Below are 20,524 nucleotides of genomic sequence, written 5' to 3'. Positions count from 1 at the left end.
CAAAGCCTGGTCACAGGGGCTAATGTTCACAGCAGGCAGGAATAATGAACAATTAATAAACCCACATCTTGTTTACATGTCTAATTTTGAGGCTAATCATTTACATCCTCTGAGTAAGATGTTAGGCTTTCACAAAAGCATTAAAATTTACAAGTACATGAATATGTGTATATTGTTCCAAAAAGTATGTTTAAATTTCATGTGTTTCATTTCACAGCAGAGGCAGTCAGTCAACACATTCATGTGGTGACACCTGTAACTCACACATGGTGGTTTAATTTAGTAACAATTGATTTCCCTTCATAATAAAATCATCACCTGAACTCAGCTTCGTGTGTTGGTTCACTGTTCTTCCTTGCTTTCACTGTTAACCAATATTTAGGCTTTAGCCAGGACATCTACTCTGCTTGAAGAGCATACATAATGAACTAAAATGTTGAAAGTGTCAGTTTTCTCTTACCATGGGGGTGATGATTGCAATTTTTCTTGACTCACCGGGAATTTGTTTTTATACCCACGCCACACAATTATTTGTTGCTTATATCAAGAGGCAGATTTGGTAAATTATATACAGGTATAATTTGGTCTGTGAACAGGGAATATTTCCTCCACTTTTTAAAAGTAACTATTTCACCTTCTGATAGTGATAAAAACTTGTCACGAACAAGTTGGTTTGGACTTATAGCGACCCTATAGGACAGAGTAGAACTGTCCCATAGGGTTTCCAAGGAGCAGCAGGTGGGTTGAAACTGCTGATCTTTTGGTTAGCAACTGAACGCTTAACACTGCACCATCAGGGCTCCAGATAATAGTTTGTTGTTGCTGTCAGGTGCCATCAAGTTGGTTCTGACTCATAGTGATCCTATGTACAACAGAATGAAACACTGCTTGGTCCTGTACCAACCTTACGATTATTGTTATGCTTGAACCCATTGTTGCAGCCACTGTGTCAGTTCATCTCCTTGACAGTCTTCCTCTTTTTTGCTGACCCTCTACTTTACCAAGCATGATGCCCGTGTCCAGGGACTGATCCCTCCTGATAACATGTCCAAAGTATGTGAGACATAGTCTTGCCATCCTTGCTTCTAAGGAGCATTCTAGCTGTACTTTTTCTAAGATAGATTTGCCCATTCTTATAGCAGTCCATGGTATATTCAATATTCTTCGCCAACACCACAATTCAAAGGTGTCAATTTTTCGGTTTTCCTTATTTGTTGTCCAGGTTTCACATTCATATGAGGTGATTGAAAATACCGTGGCTTGGGTCAGGCGCACCCTAGTCCTCAAGGTGACATCTTTGTTTTTCAACACTTTAAAAAGGTCTTTTGCAGCAGATTTGCCTAATGCGATGTGTCCTTTGATTTACTGACTGCTGCTTCCATGGGTATTGATAGTGGATTCAAACAAAATGAAATCCTTGAGAACTTCAATCTTTTCTCCATTTATCATGATGTTGCTTATTGGTCCAACAGGGAGGATTTTTTTTATTTTTCGTTATGTTGAGGTGTAATCCACACTGAAGGCTGTGGTCTTTGATCTTCATCAGTCAGTGCCTCAAGTCCTCTTCACTTTCAGCAAGCAAGGCTGTGTCATCGGCATAACGCAGGTTGTTAATGAGTCTTCCTCCAATCCTGATGCTGTGTTCTTCTTCACAGAGTCCAACTTCTTGGATTATTTGCTCAGCATACAGATTGAGTAGGTATGGTGAAAAGATCAATCCTGATGCACACATTTCTTGACTTTAAGCCACTCACTATCCCCTTGTACTGTTCGAACGACTGCCTCTTGATCATCTACAAGTTCCTTAGGAGCACAATTTAGTGTTCTGGAATTCTCACTTTTCACAATGTTATCCATAATTTTGTTATGATTCACACAGTTGAATGCATTTGCATAGTCAATGAAACACAGGTAAACATCCTTCTGGTATTCTCTGCTTTCAGCCAGGATCCATCTGACATCCACAATGATATCCCTGGTTCCACATTATCTTCTGAATCCAGCTTGAATTTCTGGCAGTTCCCTGTTGTTATACTGCTGCAGCCATTTTTGAATGGTCTTCAGCAAAATTTTACTTGTGTGTGATATTAATGATATTGTTCAATAATTTCCGCGTTTGGTTGGATCACCTTTCTTGGGAATAGGCATAAATATGGATCTCTTCCAGTCAGTTGGCCCAGAAGCTGTCTTCCATGTTTCTTGGCATAGATGAGTGAGCACCCCCAGCGCTGCATCTGTTTGTTGAAACATCTTAATTGATATTCCATCAATTCCTGGAGCCTTGTTTTTCACCAATGCCTTCAGAGCAGCTTGGACTTCTTCCTTCAGTACCATCAGCTCCTGATCATATGCCACCTCTTGAAATGGTTAAATATTGACTAATTCTTTTTGGTATAATGACTTTGTGTATTCCTTCCATCTTCTTTTGATGCTTCCTGAGTCATTTAATATTTTCCCCATGGAATCCTTCACTATTGCAACTCAAAGCTTGAATTTTTTCTTCAGCTCTTTCAGCTTGAGACACATCGAGCGTGTTCTTCCCTTTCAGTTTTCCATCTCCAGCTCTTTGCACATGTCATTATAATACTTTACTTTGTCTTCTCGAGAGGCCCTTTGAAATCTTCTGTTCAGTTCTTTTACTTCATCAATTCTTCCTTTTGCTTTAGCTGCTCAACGCTCAAGAGCAAGTTTCAGAGTCTCCTCTGACATCCATCTTGGTCTCTTCTTTCTTTCCTGTCTTTTCAGTGACCTCTTGCTTTCTTCATGTATGATGTCCTTGATGTCATTCCACAGCTTGTCTGGTCTGCGGTCACTAGTGTTCAGTGCATCAAATCTTGAGATGGTCTCTAAATTCAGGTGGGATATACTCAAGGTCATATTTTGGCTCTCGTGGACTTGCTCTGATTTTCTTCAGTTTCAGCTTGAACTTGCATAGGAGCAATTGATGGTCTGTTCCACAGCTGACCCCTGGCCTTGTTCTGACTGATGATATTGAGCTTTTCCATTGTCTCTGCCCACTGATGTAGTCAATTTGATTCCTGTGTATTCCATCTGGTGAGGTCCATGCATATAAAAGTCACCGTTTATGTTGGTGAAAAAAGGTATTTGCAATAAAGAAGTCTTTGGTCTAGCAAAATTCTATCATTCAATCTCTGGCATCATTTCTATCACCAAGGCTGTATTTTCCAACTACCAATCCTTCTTCTTTGCTTCCAACTTCTGCATTCCAATCTCCAATAATTATCAATGCATCCTGATTGCATATTGGATCAATTTCAGACTGCAGGAGCTGGTAAATATCTTCAATTTCTTCATCTTTTGCCTTAGTGGTTGGTGGGTAAATTTGAATAAGAGACATATTAACTGGCCTTCCTTGTACGTGTGTGGATATTATACTGTCACTGACAGCGTTGTACTTCAGGATAGATTTTGAAATTTTTTTTGATGATGAATGAGGCGCCATTCCTCCTGAAGCTGTCATTACTGCTGTAGTAGACCGTATGACAATAATTTTATTTATTGAGATTTCATTTTTTTTGTGAGGAACTCTACCAATACTTTCTTTTAATGTCTACAACAATACAATGAAGAATGTATTATAATGATAGGTGTTATAAACCTGAGGAATTAAGGATTAGGTTAAATAACTTGCCCAGGGTCACATAGTCAAGCAAGTAGAAGCAGGATTTCACACTCAGCTAGTTTAACCACAAAGACCAATTCTTGATCGCTATCCCATACGTTTGCTTTAGAGATACAATTAACAAATACTCTTAGTCTATCTACCAGTACACCAGGTAGTGATTAGAAACAGGGAATCTTTTAGGGGTCTAACATTATATCCCGATACTGGCAAATTAACTGGGAAGACATGCCTCATGTCTATACTAGCAAAATTCTAGATCATTCAGATCAGTGAAATGGAAGGAGGGATCCTTGTGTTTTCACACTCCTAATCTTATAGTTTCTGGCTATTGGAGTGTCACATAGAAGAAGAGCAAATGGAAGAGTCAACTAGAGGGATATCCTCTTCCTCTCTCTCATTCCCTCCTTGTTCTATTCCTCTTTTTAAATTTATTTTTCATCACCTCGCTATGGGTTTAACATGTTATTAACTAATGCAATCCATTTTTCATTCAAAAAGTTTCCTTACTTTGGAGAAATTGTAATGTCCAGTGAACCAGCACCACAGCCTGTTTTATATTTTCTAGTATGATCCAGAACTCTGTGGAGAAACTCTGGCCTCTGGCACAATATTTTCACAGTCGTAAGAGTTTAGTTTCTTATGATCTCAGTGGTATTTAACAATAAATCCTAAACTACATGTTTAGTAAAAGCAGTGGAAAAAAAGATGTCAAGTCCATTAATCACAGATGAAAAAATGCTCTAGGTTGGGATGTCAACCAGGCATTAGCTGTGCCTTGCACTATAAAATCTATTTAAATGATCCACTGATTAGGTCAGCTTGTCCTTTTGCCCTGAGATATTTTAAAAACAATCTGGCAGTTACAGCTATAATCCTTATGATGCTTTAGGTTGGGTGTAGTAGGTATTTGGTCATTGGGACAACCATAAGCAACTGTGTAGAGTTTTACTCATAGCTGTCAGCTTGACCAAATCACATACAAAATCAATACAAAACGGCATGTTCTGTAAAGTAAATGTGCCCATTAAATGGCAAGTGTTTCAGGGTAATTTAGAAATAGTCTGAAAACACCCATTTGCAACTGAAAGATTTATTTAAGATTGATTTAGGGGAAATAAGAGTAAACAAAACAGTGTTTACTTCTTACATTCTAAATAAAAGGAAGCACTAAAAATACCCACTCTAACGTACCTATCAAAAGTGATATGGTGGAGAATGTGGCACTGGCATTTTGAGATTATATTAGAAAAGGAGTGATATTAACTGCTAACCATTTGAAAGTTGTGAATGCCCATTTACGAATTCCTGGTATAAATGCACAGCCGTACAGTCAAGTACATTTACAACCTGTGAATCACTAAAGACTTGGGAGGCAACATCTTGTCCCTGGCAGATGCTATCCACATTCCTCAGCTCTCCCGGTGGCTTTCAGAAACAGGGGCTGCTTCTGGAGAGAAGGAGAATAAAGCCTCCAAAAGGTTTAAATTAGAGTGGCTTGGAAATGAAATGCATTTTAAAAATGTGCTTTAGTGTCGCTGTAAAATGATGCTATTGTTGTGTTTGTCATACTTCTGTTAAAAAATGAGGCCATTTATACAGCGATAGAGATACTGCGAGGGAAGGCGAATTGGGAGAGGTTGGAATGTTTGATGATATTCTTTTCCTTCCCGGGCATTGGGAAATTCTGCAGTTGTCATTCACATTAGCAGAATGTAGAACATTAGCTGAGCAATGCCAGGATGCCCTCATGGGAGAAAGCAAGGCTACATTGCCCATAAGGTTAACCTCTTGAGTGCCACACTGCTCAAGGATTTAATGTGTGCGGAGAGGTATAATGGAAGAGTTGTATGAAACCATTTAATGGGAAATAAAGTTCTACAAAACATGTAAATCCAAAAGACAGGAATATCATAATGTCTGAGGCATCTCTTGCCCCAAAGTTTTGGTACCCAGAAGAACACTCTTTTCATAGCCTGCTTTGTCGACATCAGTATGAATGTGGATCCTCCAGAGATGGGACACCCCTCCCCCCACCACAGTTCCCACTCCTCTCATCTTCCTCTGTGTTCATTTTTGAAAGAAACCTTTGAGAGAAAAAGGACCTCAAAACAGCTGCTCTTTCACAGCTATCTTACTCTAACCTGTGCATCCAATGAACCTAGTTTCATTTTTTACCTTAAGACTCATTTCTTTAAGAAACTTTTATTTTTTTTATTCTTAGGCTTTATTCTCTACGAGTCCTGGAGCTTGGAGTTTGAAGATAAATATAGTATTTATGAGTTTAGTCTGGTGACATGTGATTTGCTTGTTGTTGTGTTAGGTGATGTTGAGTCAATTTTTGACTCATCATGAACCCAGATGACAGAGTAGAACTGTCCCACAGGGTTTTCTTGGCTGTAATCTTTACGGGAGCAGATTTTCAAGTTTTTCTCCTGCAGAGGCATTGAGTGGGTTTGAATCACCAAACTTTCAGTTCGCAGCAGAGCACTTAACTGTTGTGCCACCAGGACTCCTTTGATTTACTTGCATTTATTGAAAAATGATAATTGGACCTGTCTAACCCACCAGGACCTTTGCTTAGAGCACAGAGTGAATAAAAATACAACCTCTGTCCTCCAGGGTCTTGCACATCATGGTCACAGTCAGCCCATTTGTTTGCAAAGCAAGATGTATAGCAGCTCCTTTCCCGTTCCTAAAACTAGCAGAAAAATATGCAAAACATATATATACATATATATATATATGAAATGCAATTTTGACTAGGAATTGAGAACAGAAAGTACTTTTATAAAAAAGAATTCGCAATTGAACAGTCTTATCCTATTTATTTTAGCAGAAAAACGCTTAGTTAATGAATATCTAACCTCCTAAGGTTTTAACCTTGTATAATTAATCTGCTTCTTTAATATGCAACATAGTTGTTCCATCCATGAATAATCCATTGCCATCGAGTAGATTCCGACTCATAGCCACCCTATAGGACAAAGTAGAACTGCCCCACAGGGTTTCCAAGACTGTAATCTTTATGGAAGCAGACTGTCACATCTTTCTCCCATGCAATTCATACATACCTTCATTTATTTATCAAGTTTTATTGCAATTTTATGTTGTCTTTAATTAAGAACTTCATCACCTAATGGAAGAGATAGATATAAATAGAACATTATAACGCTTAAGCAAGTTTCTATCAGAGAAGTAAGAGCAAAGTAGAGAAGACTAACAAAGTTTGGTGAGGAAGTTAGAGAAGCCTTTTCAAAGGACATGGAATCTATCCCAGGTCTTGGAAGGTAAGAGTTTTCCAAGTAAAGAGGGAAGAGAGGAGCACCCTAGGTGGCAGGAACAACATATACAATGACATAGAGACTGGAACAATTCTACAAGGTTGAGGATGTAGTTGTTCTGAGGTGTCTTGAGGATAGGGCTACAGTGAGAGAAATGAGGTTGGAAAGTAGCTAGGGAGACCTGTTAGTTTCCTAGGACTGCAGTAACAAAATACTACAAATTGGGTGGTTTATAAGAACAGTTGCCACAGTTCTAGAGGCTAATTATTGCCAAAATCAGGGTGCTTGTGGTATTGATTCCTTCTGAGCACTCTTAGGAAGAACCTGTTCCATGCTTCTCTATAGCTGCAAGGTAATTCTTGGCTTTCCTAGGCTTGTAGAACATTCTAATCTTTGCCTCTGTCTTCACATGGCTTTCTTTCCTCTGTGACTTTCTCCAGGTCTCTTCTCTTTTATAAAGTCATCAGTCATATTGGCTTAGCACCCACCCTGCTCCAGTATGGCCTCATGTTAATTTAACTGATAATATCACCAAAGAAAGACCCTATTTCTGAACAAGATCATTTTCACAGGTACTAAGGGTTAGGATGTCAATATATCTTTTTGGGTGACAGAATTCAATCCATAAAGGAGTGTAAAATGAAGAGTCCTTTAAGCCACTTTCACAAATCTGGACTGTCCATTGGGCACAGGGAGTTATGGAAATACCCTGTTTTTAAATATGGTCACATTTACAGGTACCAAGGTTACGGTTTGAAAATATTTTTTTGAGAACAGTTGTCAACTCATTACAGCCTCCTGTTGCTTCACAACTACACCAAGTATCAGCTAAGAAAGGAGAGAAACCACAACTCTAAATTGAATTTAGGGGCCCCGGTGGTGCAGTTGTTAAAGTGCTCAGCTGCTAATTGAAAGGTTGGCAGTTGGAACCCATCGGCCGCTCCATGGGAGAAAGATGTGGCAGTTTGCTTCCATAAAGATTACAGCCTTGGAAACCCTACGGGGGCAGTTCTACTCAGTCCTATAGGGTCGCTATGAGTAAGAGTCAATGTGATGGCAGTGGCTTTTTTAAAATGAATTTGGAAGATTGAATAGTACACAGAATTGGACATTTTAATTGCAGATATGACTGAGTTTTTCTGTTTAAGTGACTTTGGGACTTTTCATTACCTATGAGTAATGAGAGAACAGGCAGAATAGTCTTCCAGGGACAGGGGAGGTACTAGTGCCACAGAGGAAATCTGAAGGGTCAGTGAGTGTCCAAAATAAAGCTGCATTACAATCACCATCCCTGAGTCATGGGTCTGCATAGTGGGAGAAGAGAACTGAACTTTGGGGAACATCAACATTAAAAAACTAGCACAAGAAGAGGCATCTTTGAAGGAGAAATTGTGAGGGAATAGCACCCTCCACTTTGTTACGGATTTAAACCTCATGACAATATAGTTTTTATTATCATCCGTCTTTTTAGATACATAAGCTGAAGCTTATAGAAGGAAATTTTACTCCCGAGGTCACATAGCTAGTATGTGGTTAGACTAGGCTTTAAAGCCTAATGTGACAGATATCAAAGCCACTGTGCTGACTATTCCCTAAATCTTGAAAAACCATGAATTTAGGATTACAAGGAAAATATGAAAAAAGAAGGATGTGTAATATTAAAGCCAACAATGTAAGATTGAGCTCTTCCAGTACAGTTTTGGCTAGAACCTGATGCTGACTCAACATACTGCAAATAAAATTGGTGCATGATTCAAAATACTGGAAGTCTCCTGGATCAGACCCTAAAAACAAACTCATGCCTTCTCTCTCTTTTTCCTTATCTTTTTTTTTATTGTTGTAAAAATATAGATAACACAATATTTGCCAGCCTAACATCTTTCAGGTGTACAATTTGGTGACATCAATTAGCTTAATCCTGTTGTGCAACCATCACCAATATGTGCCTTCTCTTTGGTGTTTACCACAATGTAGGCTAGCACTCAATGCAAGGAATGAAGTCAGCTGGAGCCTTGGAATCGCCTTTAATGACCTGCTTGTTTCTGTAGTGGCCCCACATCTGAAGAAGACCCAAAGGCAACCAAGTTAGTTGTTTCTACCTACCCCTCACCACACCTTTTTTGCAGACTTTCTTTAGTTGTGATTCATTATTATGAGAAACCCTTATCAGAATAATTTTACATTTGGGTTTCAATGATGTATTGACATGAGAATCTTTAGGCAATAGACTTGTTAAAAAATGAAAACATGGCCTTTATAAGTTACTTCACCTGTTTAAAGAGATGCTTATTAGGAAAGCCCTAAACTGACTCAAACATACCAATGAGCATGAAGGTGGTGCAGGGCTGGGCAACAATTCATTCTGTTATATGAAAGGTCGCTGTGAATCAGAGCAAACTCCATGGCATCTAACAGCAAGCAGACTCAAGAAGTGTAACGTTCACTTGTTATTTTCATTTTTGCTAATATGAAAATAAGGGCATACTCTTAACCAAAAAAAAGTGGTGGTGAGGTGGACCATGTTTTGAGAAATGGAAGGTGTTAGCAAACTTTCGGAAGTAGGAGTAATTATGGAAAAGGGCCTTCACCTCATTAGCACTGATTTTGTTTTTCTTCTAAGGATTTCTGTCTTAGTTATTGTTATGGATTGAATTGTGTCTTCCCAAAATGTCCGTCAACTTGGCTAGGCCGTGATTCCCAGCATTGTGTGAATTGTCCACCATTTTGTCATCTGATATGATTTTCCTCTGTGTTGTAAATCCTGTCTCTATGATGTGATGGAAACCCTGGTGGCATAGTGGTTAAGTGTTACAGCCGCTAACCAAAAGGTCAGCAATTCAAATCTATCAGGTGCTCCTTGGAAATTCTATCGGGCAGTTCTACTCTGTCCTATAGGGCTGATAGGAGTTGGAATAGACTCAACGGCAACGAGTTTGGTTTATTTGGATTTTTATGATGTGATGAGATGGGATTATTGGCAGTTATGTTTATGAGGCAGGACTCAATCCACAAGATCAGATTGTGTCTTGAGCCAATCTTTTTTGAGATACAAAAGACAGAAGCAAGCAGAGAGACATGGGGACCTCATACCACCACGAAACAAGAGCCAGGAGAATAGTGCATTCTTTGGACCCAGGGTCCCTGCGCTGAGAAGATCCTCGACGGGGAAGACTGACGACAAGGACCTTTCTCCAGAGCCTACGGAGAGAGGAAGCCTTTCCCTGGAGCTGACACTCTGAATTTGGACTTACAGTTTATTAGACGGTGAGAGAATAAATTTCTCTTTGTTAAAGCCATCCACTTGTGGTATTTCTGATAAAGCATCACTAGATAACTAAGTGCAGTGGGTTTTTTTGGGTTAGATAAACTAAGACAGTTACCTAGTGCTACTGTAACAGAAATACCACAAGTGAGTGGCCTTAAAGGACAGGAATTTCTTCTATTTTATTTTCTCATAGCTATGGAGGCTAAAGTACAAATCAGGATCTTGGCCATACTGATTCTTTCTGCAGGCCTCTCTTCTCATGTCTGGTGTCTGCAGGAAATCCTTGGCTTCCTTTGCTTGTAGTTGGGTTCTCATATGGCACCTCTCTTCCCCTTGTGTGTGTCTTTGGTTCTATTCTGCTCTTTTATAACTCAGAAGTTATTAGATTTAGGACCCACCCTATACTCCTATGACTTCTTTAACATACAAACAGTAAACCCCTATTTCCAAACAAGATCTCTTCCACAGGTACGGGGGCAGGGACTTCAGTGCACATTTTGGGGAGACACAATTTAATCAATAACAACTTCCTTCTGGCTTGGTCCAGTTTTCATTTAAGTTTTAATTTTGGAATTGTTTCTGCTAGAAACTTTTTGTTGAACAGTGAAAATAAAGTTGGTTTGTTCCTTTGGAAGGAAGCCTGATTACTGAAGTGAGACAGCCCAGATATAGCCCGAAACCACGCAGAATTTATACTGTTAAACTGAGAACACACATTTGTAGCATCTGGATGTTTTGTTCTCCAGTATTACATATTCATCCCTTCTATTCTTCCAATTCCACAAATACACCCTTCTCAAGATTGAAAAGCCCCACCTCTTTCTCTTTTACACACATACACATACACACACTTTGAGTTAATAGTAAAGAAAGGCTGCTTTGCATGGCATTTGCCCTGCATATAGACCTGACCACTGAGGGAAGACTCTGTCCTAACCCTATCGGTACTTATTATTTGATTTCTTGAAGTAATTTTTTATTTGTAATCTCAGGTTTTGTTAATCTTGGAGAACCCTCTGAAAAAGCTGTCTGAGAACTGATTTCAGTGTGTAGACAGTCCCAAATAATAGTGTAGCCTGATAGGTCAAATTTTGGATTCATGTTTCAAAGGTCAGAAAGGCAAATTCCATTAAAATTGTACTTATGATAAAATTTCTTTTTTTTTCTTTTAATCTTTAGTTTAAAATCTATAATATGATATGTGATCCAGAATATTTCCTATCTTGGAAAAAATAAAAGCTGAGTTGTAAAAATAAATACAATGACCATGGCTAAAAATATTGTCTGAGGAAATCTAACTTTGTGCTTATTATGCTAAGCCTCCATTGATTTCAACTGGAAGGAAGGATTCAGAGGTTAATGGAGATGCATTACAGTTAGTTGGTATAAACACAATTTGCAATTGAAAATATTCCTTTGTAAAAAAGAAAAAAATGTGGAATCTAATGTTACCCAAAAGATTTCTGCTGGACCCTTGATGTGACAGGCTGGGATGGTTCTGCCTAGATTCTAGGTTTCAAGTGTGAGTTGGCTTGTGGAGCTTTGGAGATGGAATGGTATAGAAAGGGATGGAAAAGAAGGGCTTCTTCCCCTGGCTGTGACCTTCCTCCTCAGTTCTAGTTGGCTCTGTGTCATCCGTGGACTAGGATGAGATTGGGTGAGTCCTGTTTTCACCCATCTCCACTCTTACCCCCATAATCACATTCTTTGTTAATTCAAACATTCTGTGATCTTGAGTAAATTACTTCATAGGCCTGGGTCTCGGTGTTCTGGTTTTCTGAGGCTAAGTGAAAAATTTCAAAAGCCGGGCAGGTAATAATATGAATGAATGAGGTAAGCAGAGTGCTAGACTATCAAGCCTGTGGCAAACTGATAGTTCATGCCCCTGGTGAGCCTTTTCAAATGGATTCATTTATTCCTTTTAAATTTTGCAGCCCAAATCTAACACATCCCTAGGCAAGATTTGACCACACCTGGATGAGGTGCTCTCTAAATTATCTTCAGCATTTAACTCTATGATTTAGGTGTAGGATTGTGATTATTGCTGTGTTGTTAGCTGCCGTTGAATTGGCCCCAAACTCATAGAAACCCCATGCACAACAGAATGAAAAACTGCCTGGTCCTGATCCTGCACCATGTATAGGTTGCAGGTCAGACAATTGTGACCTAACAGAGTTTTCATTGGCTGGTTTTTAGAAGTAGTACAGGCTATATTTTCTTGTTCAAACTTGAAGAAACCATGTTCGAAGAGCTGATTTTCTCCCACTCTTGCCATTCTCTAAGACTCAGCTAGGATCAGAAGACTTGTCCCGTCCTGCTTAATTTAAAATCTTTATTTAGATTCTCTGGGGTTTGGGCAATGAAATTGAATTCTTCTCCCCCATAGAACTCTTCTTGAACTAGTAAAGCCTATACCTGAATGCATGGCATTTTGTCTGAGGCAGATCAGACTAGGGAATGTGATAAATCAAAGGGCTCACTGAGATATTTAACTCTAATGAAGTTTTGGCATTTAAGAATTATGCTATTACAGCTATATGTACTTCACTAGTACATGCCTTCTGGAATACTACCTTTTCTCATTATCCACTGGGCTAGTGGTCACCACATTCTGCTGCTGTCACCTTTTGACTTTGTAGGAGAGACCTTCATGTGGCATGGATGGGAAAACCCATCTGAAGGTCATTTGTGGATTCCAAATTATCAGATGCTACTGAAGACCAAAGAATCAGATTATTAATTGGCATTACAGGTATCACTGCCACTACAGTGATAAACTCCAAAGAATATTTAATGCCTACATATGAAAATTGTATCCAGAATCAGATGAATACATGTAATGTGGGCTCATTGTCGCCTTTAAATTAGTGAGATTATTTCACAAAATTTCTGGTTGTCTTTTAGATCTAGTCTGTTGTTTGGATAGTTTCTTGCCAACCTAAAATCTCAGAGAATTAATTTCCAAATGAGTGGTGGCGTGATGGTGGTGGTGATGGTGTTGGTGACTGGATCAAGTATGGAATTCCCCTGCTAACATCTTGACTTGACCTCTTGTGGGAGAGGTTACACTTGTCAGGCTTTTTTATCCCTTGGACTTAGTGATGGACCTACTGATACTCCAGTTTTTAGAGTTGCAGTGGGTATACACGTAAGAAAAAGGAACCCACATCTTTGTCTCTGGCTCATATTCCTTAATTACAGACTTGCTGGCCCCCAGCTCCACACATGCTTCTTTTCTGATTCAGGCATCCCTGGAGAGTTCTCATAAGGATTGAGTGACTAATATTTTCTTCTTATTTGCTGCTGCATAGTTTAGTAGCTTCCTCTCCTCTTTGCTTCCATCTGTGGCTCACAGGTTATCCTGAGACCATCAGCCCTCTGGCCACGGCTGCCTTGTGATGTCCTTGGTGTTGGCAGGGGTCTCTCACTTCCTATTGCAGTTATCCTGTGATGAAGTGGAGAAAGACTGTTTTCCCTTTAGTATTTATAACTTCTTAGGCCATGGTGCAGAGAGGCTTTGCCCTCTGACTTCCATTCACTGGTCCTAACAGACTATTATTTTAGTTTACTTAGAATTTGTCACAATTTCCCCTAAGCTGAGTTTGGAAGAAAGATAAAGGGATTTTGAATAGTACTGCACACCAGTCATTTCTGCCTACCAATGTTCTTTTCAGGTCCTTGATGGAGTGGAAAAACCCTGACTCTTTCTTCCCTCAAGTGGATAGATGGTGTGTCTAGCCTATCTCCTTCCCTCCCTCCCTCATTTTCTTGCTTTCTTTCTTTCTCTCCCTCTTTCTCCCTCCCTTTCTTCCTTTCCCTCTCCCCTTCTCTTATTCTTTCATCTTAATTCCATTGCCTTTGAGTTGATTCTGACTCATAGCGGCCCTATAGGACAGAGTAGAACTGCCCCCACAGAGTTTCCAAGGAGCGTCTGGTGGATTTGAACTGCCAACCTTTTGGTTAGCAGCCGTAGCACTTAACCACTACTTCACCAGGGTTTCCGCCTCTTAATTACTGGTATACATATGGAGGAAAGACCATGGTGAAACAGTAAAGAAAGGACCACTTGGTTGGAGAAAGGTTGAGAGAATAAAGTAAGGCACAGGGAAGTACAGACAGACATTTACTTTACAACGTTGTCCCTGTTCGATCTGTTCACCTATTCCCCTAAAGGGGTGGGGGGAGCTGAAGAGCATTTCATTACATCCCTTTCTGCCCCTACAACTGGAAGGCAGTTTCCTTGCTTCTACAGACATGCTAGTGCTTAAATATACACCCAAGGGGAGAGGTATTAGTAGAGAAAGGGGTTTGATGAAAAACTATCTAGTTTCTTTTTTTCCACCACAAATAACTGAAAATGGGGTCTGAAGTATAAGATGAGGGACTAAAGACAAAACGCGAGCCCCAATTTTTAATTTCCTTATTTGTCTCTGGGGGTTTAAATTAACTCTTATTATTGAGTTTCCATGCTATTTGTTCTAATTAAAGCATATGTATGTCTAATGAGTTTTCAGAATAATAAGGCATTGATAATACTCTAATGATGGGCATTCTTTTCATCTTTATTTGCTTAGCAGCATAATCAGGACCAAGTTAGAAAGGTTAGATGTGGTCAAAAGAAATTTATGAAGAGTGGCTATTAGGAGATAGAGCATATGTACACAGAGTCTGGTTAAATAATGGTAAGTTGGACGTGTTTATTAAAATGATGCAGGGATTTTATCCCTTCATTCTTGAAGTCTGTTAGTACCTGACATTATACTGCTATGGTTTCCATGGAAACAACACACACGCTTTCTTTCAGCTGACCTGAAGTTCAAGCCCTGCTGTTGCAATATAAATTCTCAGAAACACCTCTACTTTTATTAAAAACAAAAATACCAAATCTACTCAAAAAGTAAAAGCAAAAAAACAGGGCAAGGAAACTCATTGACTATATTGCAGAAAAGAAGAGAGAATGCACAATATTTTCATTAAGAAGGATTCGAGAAACAATTTACTACGATGGAGGCTGAGAGCTCCTATCACTTCCTTTCCCTAAATTACCTTAGAGGTGATCCTCTTGAGTCTACCTTGACATCTGCACCTTTCATTTCTAATCCAATATGTTCTACTATTTTTACTTTTCTAGAACTATCTCTTTTACTGATTTAAAAGCTTGCTTTTCTGTGACTCACTCAAAATGTTGATTTGATCTATAAATTGTGTCCTTAATAAAGGGAGGCTAGCTTTAGGGTAGGATTACTGGAATAAGACATTTCTTCACCTGAATCAGAGGTCACAAGGTAGGCCCCCTATCCACAGCATCCTTTGTTTGGTTTATTAGTAAAGATGTTTTGGGCTGCAAGTAACAGAAAATTTTACTCTTATTGGTCTGTATAAGGAGGAGCATTCATTCGTTTAAGTCACCAAAGATTATGGAGCCATGGTTTGATAGGGTCCTGTGTCTGTTCCTCTGGGATTTTCTTAACTCTGATCCCTTTGTGCTGACAGTCATCAGCCTGGCTTCTTTGGTGTAACAAAATGTCTGAAGCAGTAACCCAGTTCATATCAGCATGTAGTACTAGAGCAAGAAAATGAGAACTATCTTTTCCAGAACTTCCTAGCAAATAGCTTCTTCAGTTCTATTGCTCTGATTGGGTCAAGGGCACCCTCATGTGTCAATGACCAGACAGGACATAGGTTTACATTGATTAGCTTTGGACCTGAGTCACACATTCCATTCCTGGGTGAGGGGGAGTCAGTTTCCCCCAAAGTATGTGGGATGTAAGGCAGAGGGGTGGGTATTAAAGCAAAATTCCAGGAGATTAGCAAAGGAAGAGTGGATAGATGCTAGGGAAGCAGTCATTGTCCACTGCAAAGGGCTATATAAGAGAGAATACCTCACTGCTAGGTATAGGCATCTCAGATCAAGTTTTTCATGGCTCCTACCACCTACATACCTCTGTTATATACCTGAACCTCTTCTTAGTTTCAAATTAAATTTCACATTTGGAAGAGAGGTGTTGATTAGAGTCCAATCTCACCTTCTTTCTTTCCTTTTCACAATTTAACCTCAATGAGGCCAAGCCTTACTACCTGATACTGAATTAATGTGCAGCCTGTACCACAATCACTATTATCTTTCTTGTTCTACTTTTTCTTTCTTCCATAGCATGTAAAGTTTTTTTAACATAGTGTAAAATTTAGTATTTATGGTGTTTATTGTTACTATAGGGTCGCTATGAATCGAAAGCAACAGGTTTGATTTTTTGGTTTTTATGATTATTGTTTCTTATGCTTACTGAAGAACTTAAAAGAATGGCTGGCATATAGTAGATGCCCAGTAAAAATTTGTCAAATAAATGAATGAATTGAATAAATGAATAATTGAACCTGGCCAGTGTCTTAGTCATCTACTGCTGCTATAACAGCAATACCACAAGTGCATGGCTTTAACAAAGAGAAATTTATTCTCTCACAGTCTAGTAGGCTACAAGTCCAAATTCAGGGCACCAGCTCCAGAGGAAGGCTTTCTGTCTCTGTCAGCCCTTGCTGAAGGTCCTTTTCATCAGTCTTCCCTTGACCTGGGACCATCTCAGCGCAGGAACCTCAGGTTCAAAAGATGTGTTCTACTCCCGGCACCGCTTTCTTGGTGGTGTGAGGTCCCTCTGTTTCTCTGCTCACTTCTCTCTTTAATATCTCAAAGAGATTGACTTAAAACACTACCTGATCTTGTAGATCTCATCAATATAACTGATACTAATCCACTTTATTTCATCATAGTGATAGGATTTGCAACACATACCAAAAAACCACTGCCGTCGAGTCCATTCTGACTCATAGCGACCCTATAGGACAGAGTAGAACTGCCCCATAGAGTTTCCAAGGAGCACCTGGTGGATTCAAACTGCCAGTCTTTTGGTTAGCAGCCATAGCTCTTAACTACTATGCCACCAGGGTTTCCAATACATAGGGAGATCAAATAAAACGGTGGAAAATCACAGGATACCCAGACTCAGGGCCCAGCTAAGTTGACAGATATTTTTTGGGAACACAATTCAATCCATGACAGCCAGATACTTTGTGGCCATTGTTAAAGCAATTTGATTGTTCTGATTTTTGACACTTGGAGATAACGCCAAAATTCCTATTGTTAAATTCCCATTTCCTAAGGATTTTTGTAGCTGCAGATTGTTTTGCTCCCTTGGGTAGGCAGCAGTAATCCACCCTGACTTGGGCATTCTAAAAAAGGTTTGTTTCTCAGCTCCTGAAATCTTTTTACTTGGTTGGGAATCAGGATGGTGGCATATATGGAAGGCAGGGTTCTATTTTAAGGGCTGCAAATCTCTGCTTCAAGCAGCCAAGACCATTCTGGGCTTGAAGGAGTTAACTGTGCCTTAGAAGAGTTCTCTGCTGACCATTTAACATGCTGGTGGGGATCTGGAAGCACGTGTGTTCCAGCCTCTCAGGACAATTTGCAGCTTAATGTCAACTTGAAAGTAAGACGTTTTCCTCAGTTTAGGGAAAAATCCACCTCTTTTCTCTATAGTGGCTACCCAGCCTGTATAGCACGGTTTAGGCACCACTTCAGCTGTTTCTTCATGGAGCAAAGTGTGAAAGCACCAGAGACAAAGACCAGTTTGGGGAAGGGTCCTGGCAGGTAAATTTTCCATTCTGGGTGGCCTCAGAGCAGGGGTGAAATATCATATCTGCGCTCTTGTGAGAAAGGCTAAAATTTGCCATGCTGCCTTTTTTTTTTTTTTTTTTTTGCTTAGCTTATTGTTGACTCATGAGTAGGAGGTTTTGATTGCTAAGGGCATATGGTAACTTTCAGTTCAACTCTCAGCCTATTGACCTATCAAACCTCTTCCAGGAGGATATAAGGGGTTCCACTTCGTATTATGATTCACTTCTCCACCACTGAGGTTCTTGAGTAAAGGATTTAGAAGACCATTCACTGGAGCGCATATCCTTAACTCCATCTGATTATCTCAAACCAAGGCCCGTCCTGTGGGATGTTTTTGTCCTGAACCCTGAAATCCAAGTAATTTGCAGGGATGATAGCCACACTAGTGAATATTTCCATTATGTGATGTGTAGCCAGAAATGAGCCTCATTGTGATGATTATGTAACAGGTTCTACTTACATGGTTTTCCCCACCATAATCCTTGACTCTAAGGTTAGATATGATTCACCTAGTTCAGGTAGCTATATGTAAGAATTGGAGGCAGGAGTGATATTAAAAATATTTAATAATCTGTACAACACGGGCACTAGGGTGCACAGATTATTAAATATCATTATTAAATACATGGAGGCTGGCCAGTGAGCTGAATAGATCTGCTCTGCCCACTGAGCAGCATGTATGAGCTGTGCTATTACCTTTTAGTGCCATCTCACTATCTATGGATTAAATAATCACTTTTCAGAGTTCCCACACGTCATCTCATCTTCTGTTTCTCCAGATGAGAAATTTGTCTCTAAGGGAGGTGAGTGACTCACTTAAGGTCACAGATAACCCAAATAGACTCTGGAACCCCATGTAATCCAACTTTCGCATGTGGTCCCATTCAAAGGAACATAGTCTAGAAACCAAAAATCATTACACATACTTCTAATCATTTGTTAAGGCTCTCAAGAAAATGACAAAGAGGAAAGCGTATTCTTTTTTTTTTTTTTTTATTCCCTGTCATTCCCCGTCTGAGCATGTGCGGCACCTCGTCTGTATCCTCAGAGAGTTACTGGCTTGCCAGCATGAGTTGATTACAGGTATTTTTTTTTAATTTATTTATTGTGCTTTAAGTGAATATTTACAAATCAAGTCAGTCTCTCATACAAAAACTAGGAAAGTATATTCTTAATACATGGCTAAGATCTCCATCTTCCCACTGTTCTCCATCTTAGCAAATCTCAAATAGACTGCAGCTGCTGCTCTAAAACCTCTATGTCCCTCCTGTCACTTTCTTTCCAGAAGCGCCACATACATGGGTGAAACTGAGCCTCCTTCTATGCTCAAAAGGAGAGCCATGAGATACCTTGTATGACGGCTGGTCTGGCCAGGCTGCAGGAGGGTGGTGACTAGGAACAGCTCCCAGCCCTACCAGCCCAAGCCCCCTGATTTCCTGCAAACGGAAGCACCTGGAACCCACTGAGAGCTGTAGTTCTTCTCAGGTCTGACAGCTTTCCTAGGGAGAAATCATTTTAGGAAATTTCAGTTGAATAAAGTTCAGAACCTCATTGCACAGATAACCTGTATGTACCTGAGCCAAGACTGAATCCAGGGTTTCTGAGCTTTCTGCCAATGGAAATTATGTCTCATTTATGCCTTTAATGTTTATAACTCTTTATATTTATTGTAAATATTTATCGAGTAAATGAATAGTAAGTAATAATGAGTAAGTAAATATTTATTGAGTAAATGAATAAACCTGATGATAAATTGAGGCAAATAATTTAAGAAGAAAAGGATGTCAGGAGAAAAAAGAATAGGGTAACTTCTTGTAACTTCTTTCCTTCTTTCTGTCTTTCCTTTCTTCTTCCCTTTTCTTCCCCCTACCAGAATGGTTTGGATTGACCATCTACATTGAAGAAATTCACTGATTGATGGTTCCATTCTTCTGCTCACTGTGTGCAGACCTTTTCTAATTTACTTTAATGTTCGTTCTCTATTTTCTCTTCCTGTCACTTTTCTCCCTCTCTTTTCCATCGTACATATGAGGTTAATTTTCCATTTTATTGTTATTTCCGAAGGTCTCTGACAGGGTGGCAGTAAAATGACACAGCTAAGTGATAGAAATTTTAATGTCTTAATGCTATAGTAATTTCTGACAGAAACATAAGTAGACATGGGTGATGTTTTAAAAGACATAAAAATGGAAAGTGGACCACAGACAAAATATACATAGAAAACTACTGGAGCAGAGAAGGAAGCAAGGCAGGTAAAGGCAAGCTTGGTAAAGGTGAAGCCAGGAAATAGATGCCATTAGTAACAGGAAAAAAATCACAAGCAGGAAAAATAACATTTGAAAGTATATGAGAAAGGGAAAAAAAAAAAAAGATGACAAAGGGAAAAAATGGACTGGCTTCTTAACAGGGAAAAAGCACAAATAGGAAATTACAGGAAAAGGAAGGAAGCCTTGGCCTGTCTTAGGAGCCAGGCTTGGTGACAAAGGGTAATAGCAAAAAGAATACTTAAGGTAATAATAGTCAATGATGAAAGACAGCCTAGAGAAGCAATAGTTTTCAGAACATCCAGGGTAGGAAATTCACTGCAGAGCACAAAAGGAGAGGATGGAGGTGATACAGGCTGGGCTGGCAATTATTTTCAAAACCTCATGGAAGACTGTTAG

The sequence above is a fragment of the Loxodonta africana genome, chromosome 3 (assembly GCF_030014295.1).
Source record: "Loxodonta africana isolate mLoxAfr1 chromosome 3, mLoxAfr1.hap2, whole genome shotgun sequence".
Lineage (NCBI taxonomy): Eukaryota > Metazoa > Chordata > Mammalia > Proboscidea > Elephantidae > Loxodonta > Loxodonta africana.
Note: the sequence above shows the minus strand (reverse complement) of the source record.